Source organism: Octopus bimaculoides, chromosome 3 (genome assembly GCF_001194135.2).
Source record: "Octopus bimaculoides isolate UCB-OBI-ISO-001 chromosome 3, ASM119413v2, whole genome shotgun sequence".
NCBI classification, from domain to species: domain Eukaryota; kingdom Metazoa; phylum Mollusca; class Cephalopoda; order Octopoda; family Octopodidae; genus Octopus; species Octopus bimaculoides.
The window spans coordinates 113351683-113359057 of NC_068983.1; positions in this window are offsets into that span (position 1 = coordinate 113351683).

The window sequence follows — 7375 nt, forward strand, 5'->3', positions numbered from 1 at the left end:
GGCGGCGGCGTTGGTGTTGGTGTTGGTGTTGGTGGTCGTCGTCGTCGTGATGGTCGTCGTGGTGGTCGTGGTCGTGGTCGTGGTGATCGTCGTCGTCGTCGTCGTGGCAGTGGTGAGTGCATAGTGAAAGGGAATTTATTTTTAATTGAAATAAGTTTTATTATATCGCCTACAAATTGAAATGCGTATTGGTTCTGACCCATCGCCTTAGCTTACAAGTAACCAACGATGTGGATATCAGAGTACGCCATGTTACATTAAACTTTTACCTCTGTGAAATTGCGACCCCTATATTTTACATATAAAATAATTTTTTTTTACTATAAAATTTTTGTTTTTTATATATGAAACTATGACCGAGTAAATTTTAAAATGTAAATTTTATAAAGTAATTTTTTCTGTTTATGGAGAAAATGGAAAAATAAGAGTGAATATAAAATTGTGCATAAAATATATAAAGTCTATATATGAAGTGCATTAAGTAATCATTGTATACCAATTTCTTTCATTTTCAATGAGTAGTAGATGAGTGTCTATCTTTCCATACAGACACAACACAGGCGACGATTTCAAGTTTTCTGGATTAAGGTTTTCAGAAATAATCTCATAGGTTTACCAATAATTCCGTGAAATATTTATGGGTTCCGCTAGTTATTATTATACACCGAAACTAGCATACACTACAAGATTAACAAATAACCTTATAGTCATGAAAAAAATAACTGGTATCCTTGAAGCAATATTATGATTGGCTAGTTTTCTCTAGTTTTCTAGAATTCTATTGTTTCACTCTTAATTTGAGTCATGCAATATTACATTAATCAAGCAATTTGGTAACATTACAGTATTTATATATTTATCAAATACTTTTTCATTTCACAAGCAGCATCATATTGTTCAATCAAGTCAACTTCCATCGATTAATGGAATAACCTTATAATCAACAATTAATTGATTTTACGTTCATCAATTAAGCTACTTGGTATCCATCAATCATACAATATGTTGACACTCCGTCGCTTACGACGTCGAGGGTTCCAGTTGATCCGATCAACGGAACAGCCTGCTTGTGAAATTAACGTGTAAGTGGTTGAGCACTCCACAGACACGTGTACCCTTAACGTAGTTCTCGGAGATATTCAGTGTCACACAGTGTGACAAGGCTGGCCCTTTGAAATACAGGTACAACAGAAACAGGAAGTAAGAGAGAGAGAAAGTTGTGGTGGAAGAGTACAGCAGGGTTCGCCACATCCCCTGCCGGAGCCTCGTGGAGCTTTAGGTGTTTTCGCTCAATAAACACTCACAACGCCCGGTCTGAGAATCGAAACCGCGATCCTATGACCGCGAGTCCGCTGCCCTAACCACTGGGCCATTGCGCCTCCACATCATACAATAATACCTGCATTAATCAAACAAGCTAATAGACATCAATGAAATAACTTTACAATGTTCAGTCAAACAAGTTTATAGTCATCATTCAAATAACGTTACATTTATCATTCAAACAGCCTTTCAGTCATCAATCAAATACCCTTACACTGATCACTCAAACAACTTCACACTCATGAATCAAACAAATTTTACCTTCAACCAAGCAACTTTACTATCATAAATGAAACAACCTAGTAATTATCAGCTAACGTTACTACCATCATTCAAACAATATTAGTCATCAATCGGTAATCTTTTATTTACCAATCAACGTTTCAGTCATCAAGTAAACAGCCTCATTTTCATCAGAACAATTATTTAACCACTCAGGTCATTACAGTTTCATTGATGGGCCAAACCCCAATAACACATAAGGAAGATAATATTTAACAAGGTAATTGAGATATCTTTTGATCAAACGGCTGAAACTAATCGACAAGGAGAACGCAGGGTTCCTCCAGAGAATACGTAAAACATACCCATGAATATAAACCAAAATACGAGATAAACACATTTAGTAACTAGTGAGATACATGTATGTGAAAGAAAAAAGTAAAATGCTGAAGATAATGGTGGCGTTGACAACGACGGCAGCAACGACGATCACAACGACAACGTCGGCGGCGGCAACAGTGGCGACGACGGCGACGGCGCTGATGTGTGTTTCTCTTGTAAATAATTGTTTAAGGAGCACTATCAAAGATGTTAATTTGATAGTAGCGGTTGCCCAGTGTAAACGTTATTCAATTATTTCTTCTACACACTAAGTGCCGCTCTAGCTAAGAGTAGGCAGGAACGGTGGAATAATTTAATTTAACTATTCCGTTGTTTTTCTTTATGTTGAAAACACAGAGAGTTCTATTTAGCTTCCCCTAGTCTATAATCAATTTAAAAAATGGTAATGCACTAGGATAAATTTATTTTAAATGTTTCCCTTTTCTCCTACGAACATTACCTATGTATGAATTAAATTTAACCATATCATTCTGATGCTAACAACAGTTGTCTTGCTCACAATAGCCTTTTGCTAATAGGAAAAATAGAGTAAATACGTGCTAAATATATTTATTTGTAACCGACATTGTATCGAATCTTCCAGCTGTGACATATAGAATGCTGTACTTCTCTTATTAAATTAATTTGAACCAAGATAGCTCAGTCTGTGGAAACAACGACAGCAAAACTTTCTCTTGAGAAATAAAAAGATTAGTATGAAAGAGAATGAGATTATATCGAATTAACGCCGTCAAGCTATTTAAATTCTTAATAGTGAACAATATCGATTGTTGCATGGACACAGTGAAGATCACATATTACTGAGGTGATAGATATTCGAGAATGGCCAGTGATGTCAAAGGTTCGTGTTTGGTGTCGATCATGGGATATTCTCTGGCGCTAAATATTTATATGCTAACAACCCCGGTAATTAACTTGTAATTAGTGTTCCTTCACGTGAAAACGCACAACATCGAAGAAGTAAATCTTGAAGAAACTATAAATACTTGTTTAGATATGTATGGCGGTCATGGAATCTAACACCAACAAATGCGCGAGAAAATACGTACAGAATGTTATTATTGGGTTAGAACTATTCCCCAAAAGCGAACTTAATGCGAGAAGGAAAAGCATCAATATTCTTGTTATATCTATTGTGATCTGCAGCTTTAACATCATAAAATGGTCCTTCAATAAGGTAAGTAAAACTAACACAAAAATACGCAGGCTTGTTGCAATGTACTGCAAGTATCATCCAAAGCAGGAGTAGAGAAATTACGCATCACACGAAAGGATACTATCCCTAAAGACAGCAACCATGAGGTCACCCACCTATCTAAAGAACACTTGCAACTAGGTGTCTGAAGTTGGCTACAATTATGAACATCCCAATTATGAAAATAACGAACGGTGGCCTTTTTGAAAGGAGCTCAGGATCAGTGTCTATCCATTAGAAATTACCAAAATCAACATTCTTTAAAACGGTGCTGATCCTTCCTGCTGCTTTTACTGTACAAACAGAAAAACAAATGACCACCTTATCTCTGACCGCTCTACGACAGCTTCAGCTGTGTATACTAATCGCCATAATAGACTTGGTCAGTATTTGTACTGGAGTATACACCGTTAGTTTGGGATCCGTTATCAGAAATATGGTGAGAAAATACACCTACCGAAGTAGGAAATAGTGACATCACCGTTCTCCGGAATTCAAGCTGAACGAGCTATTCGGGTCATTAGATTAGATGATTATTATGAAATATCATTTTGATAAAAAAAAATATTTGCACATAGATATGTCAGTCCCATCAGGGTGCAACACCTCTGTGAAATCGTTTGAAAAGTTAAGAAACTGCAATGACCTTAAAATAGAAATCTGAAAATTGTGGAATCTAAGAATGACAACTGTACCTGTAATCATCGGAGCTTTGGAGATAAAAAGGGAAGACTCAAATGCCCAAGAATCCCAAAGTATCAGAACTATAAAAAAGTTATTTACATGGATATAGCCCACATTCTAAAGAATACACTGTGAACCTGAAAACATCTGAATCTTTTAAAATTCATCGACTATATTATGACAAATTTGTAACGTAATCCCTATGTTCAGTATTTGATGTCTCTCCTTTTCTGTAAATATATCGTTGGTACGCATAAATACCAGCCACAGTAAAACTTCCAGCATGTTGTGGCTTAATGGTGTCTCGTACTAAACAAAGTAACAACTACGAAAAGTATAAGTGCCTAAGCAATTTTCTATAGTCAATATAGGAGCGTTTTGCTACCATTTTCAGTGGCTGCTCAACTATCTTTATTCAGAAATTTTGCTATAAACGCCAGGAGAGCATAAAAGGAAAACATATTCGATCAAGCAGAAGAGTACACAGCCATGATTTATCTCTAGCAAATAGAGGGCGGCCCAAAAATCACTGAGGGGTTATGATTTTTAATAACTTCCTATTTTTACAAATAAGTGTATGAAACTTTAATTCAGTATAGAGGAGATAATGGTGATTAATTTGCATTAGTTGTTTTTCACCATACTTCTGCATTACGTATGAACAATTTTAAATGGCGTCCATTTTCAGCTTCACACACCCGTGCCTTTTCCAAAATATGTTCTATGACAGCTGTAAGGGGTTCATGGACCAGTTCCTTGATTTCTCTCCTAATATTCTCCAGGGTTTTTCATTTGTTAACATAAACTTTCTCCTTGAGGTACCCCCACAAGAAGTCAGGACTGGTCAAGTCTGAAGAACGTGATGGCCAGCTGACATCGCTGTAGCGATAGATCATTCTTTCTCTAAAACATTGCCTTAGCAACTGTATTGTCTCTCTTGCGGTATGAGCAGTTTGCCCCATCTTGCTAGAACCGCATATCTGCCCTATTTTGAACGGCCGGGCGCAAAGCGTTCTCGATCAGGGACCCATATCGCTCACCAATTACAGTGACAGCATTCCCATCATAGTCCTCGAAGGAATAAGGCACGATTATTTCATCTGCCGTAATTGCACACCATACACTTTATGAGAAGTAATTCCCTTTGATGTACTGCTCTCGGCTTCTTAGAGCCCCCAAACCGGCAATCTTGTCTGTCGATGAGCCCATTTAAATGAAAGTGAGCTTCACGAGATATGATCGAGTTTTGTGTACAATTTGGGTCATTTCGTGTCAAATCCTGAATTCTGACTGCGTATTACAGCCTGTGTTCATAGTCTTGGAGTTTCAACTGTTGAACCAACTGTACTTTGTACGGGAAAACGTTAAGGCTGCTGATGAGTCTTTGCAGCGAAGTTCGTGATAGCCCAAGCTGTCTGAACCGCCTTTGAGTCAACGTGCTCGGATTCTGTTCAACACTCCCTCGCACTCGTTCCCTTGCCTCATCAGTTCTGCCCCTTGTTTTTCAAAACGAATGACTAAGTTCATAAGTGTATTTTCACTTTGGGCACCTCTCACTTGAAAGTGCCGACGATATGCTCTTTGAGTTTAAATAAATGACCACGGATTTTGATGGAACAATTTCACCACTTGGATGCGTTGTGCGGAGCCATATTTTTCAATAATGTCAAAAAGTAAAAGAAGTATCAAAAACTGCAATCCCACAGTGACTTTTGGGCCACCCTATTCAACCAAGAGTGATTCTCATTGAAAACATTGTCAGTTTATAATTGAGAAAGAAAGTGAACAGTGTGGACTTCCGACTCCAGTACAAACTGCAGAGGAGAGGTTATTTCGGTATTCAGTGATGATATTCAGAAAGTTTAAATAAATCACAGCTTGTTCCAGAAAAATAGCTTGTTTAAGAGCTTGTTTAAGTTTGAAGCAATTGGTGATGTCTGAGCCAAGACGAATATTTTTCCATAAAGTGGTAAAACTTTTTAGGCAATGCTAATTTTTCTAAAGGTTTTTTTCATTCAAACCGTTCCCTGTTGCATTTCTCTCATCTGATATTGCTGTAAAGTTGCTCACATGCTGGAGTGTTATTTTAGGCTGCAATGCAATACACAATGACATCTTGTGCAGTATAATACTGGATAAGTATCTGGAGAGACAGACATAGTTTCTGAAGTAGCCCAAAATGTAAATATGAAATGAGTGGATAGTCTTTCACAAATAGGCATTTAAGACTTTTATTGTGGGCAGTATCAGAGCGATGTTGCCTGGTGATTTTTGCCAATCATTCCAAAACGCTAGATCTACTAGTGAACTGAGAGTATACCTCAAAGAGTCTGTCATTTCCAGATGAGTTAAAGTTACTCTGTTTTTGTAGCATTTAGCAATGATACTTCCAGGCAAATAGACAATACATTTAACACAGAGTGTAGCAAATTTATTTAAGTCTTGTGTATTTTAAAAATATTCTAGATTCATTTCTAAAGAATTAAACTAATATTTCCTAACGTAGTTACCAATAATAATAATTAAAAATTGTAAAGTAAAAGAAGCACCTTAGAAAAGGATCTCTAGAAACATGGACTTCGATAGTTCTGAAATTAAGAATTTGCGCCCAAAGATATCAAAAATCTCTTAGATATTTTGCAGCATATTATTTTCAATAATCATCTACGCAATTAAACAGTAAATGCCAGATGGGTACCAGCAATTTTAACCAACAAAACAAAATATTAATGACCTGCAGTGCTTCTTGTTGCCGAAAAATATTTTCTATGAAATAATAATATTGGAAATATAAAAGTAAGAAAGATTATTATGACCAGGAGATAACAACGTAATCTAAACAATAGAAACATTCTTTTTCCCCTTGGCGAAAATCAGTAATTTGAAAGAAATATTAGAAGACTAGTCAAAATGCCACATGCCTTATTTAAATAAGAAACAACAGTATGAAGGTGTGGTTTAATAACATAGAATTTTGCTTTACCATGATAATTAATGTGTCCAAAACAACTAGTTTCAACAAATGCAGCTACTCGTTATACAGATTCACAAAATAATGCTTGACGAACCATCACTTTTTTTCAAATGCCATTTTTTTCAAAAGCGTTCCTCGAATGAAAGATGGCTACTGTAACAAGAGAATGATAATAATCCTCTCTGTTATAGGTACAAAGCCTGAAATTTTGTGGGAGACGGATAGTCGAGTATATCGACCCCAGTACTTGATTATGACTTATTATATAGCAATCTAAAAGATGAAAGGACAATGTCGATATTGGTGGAATTTGAACACAGAGCATAAGGAGTTCGAAATAAAGCGATCTAGCATTTTTTTATACGACGTGCGAACGATTCTGCCACACGACAGCCTTAATAATAATAATAATAATAATAATAATAATAATAATAATAATAATAATAATAATAATAATAATAATAATAATAACAACAACAACAACAACAACAACAATAATAATAATGATAATAATAATAATAATAATAATAATAATAATAATAATAATAATAATAATAATAATAATAATAATAATA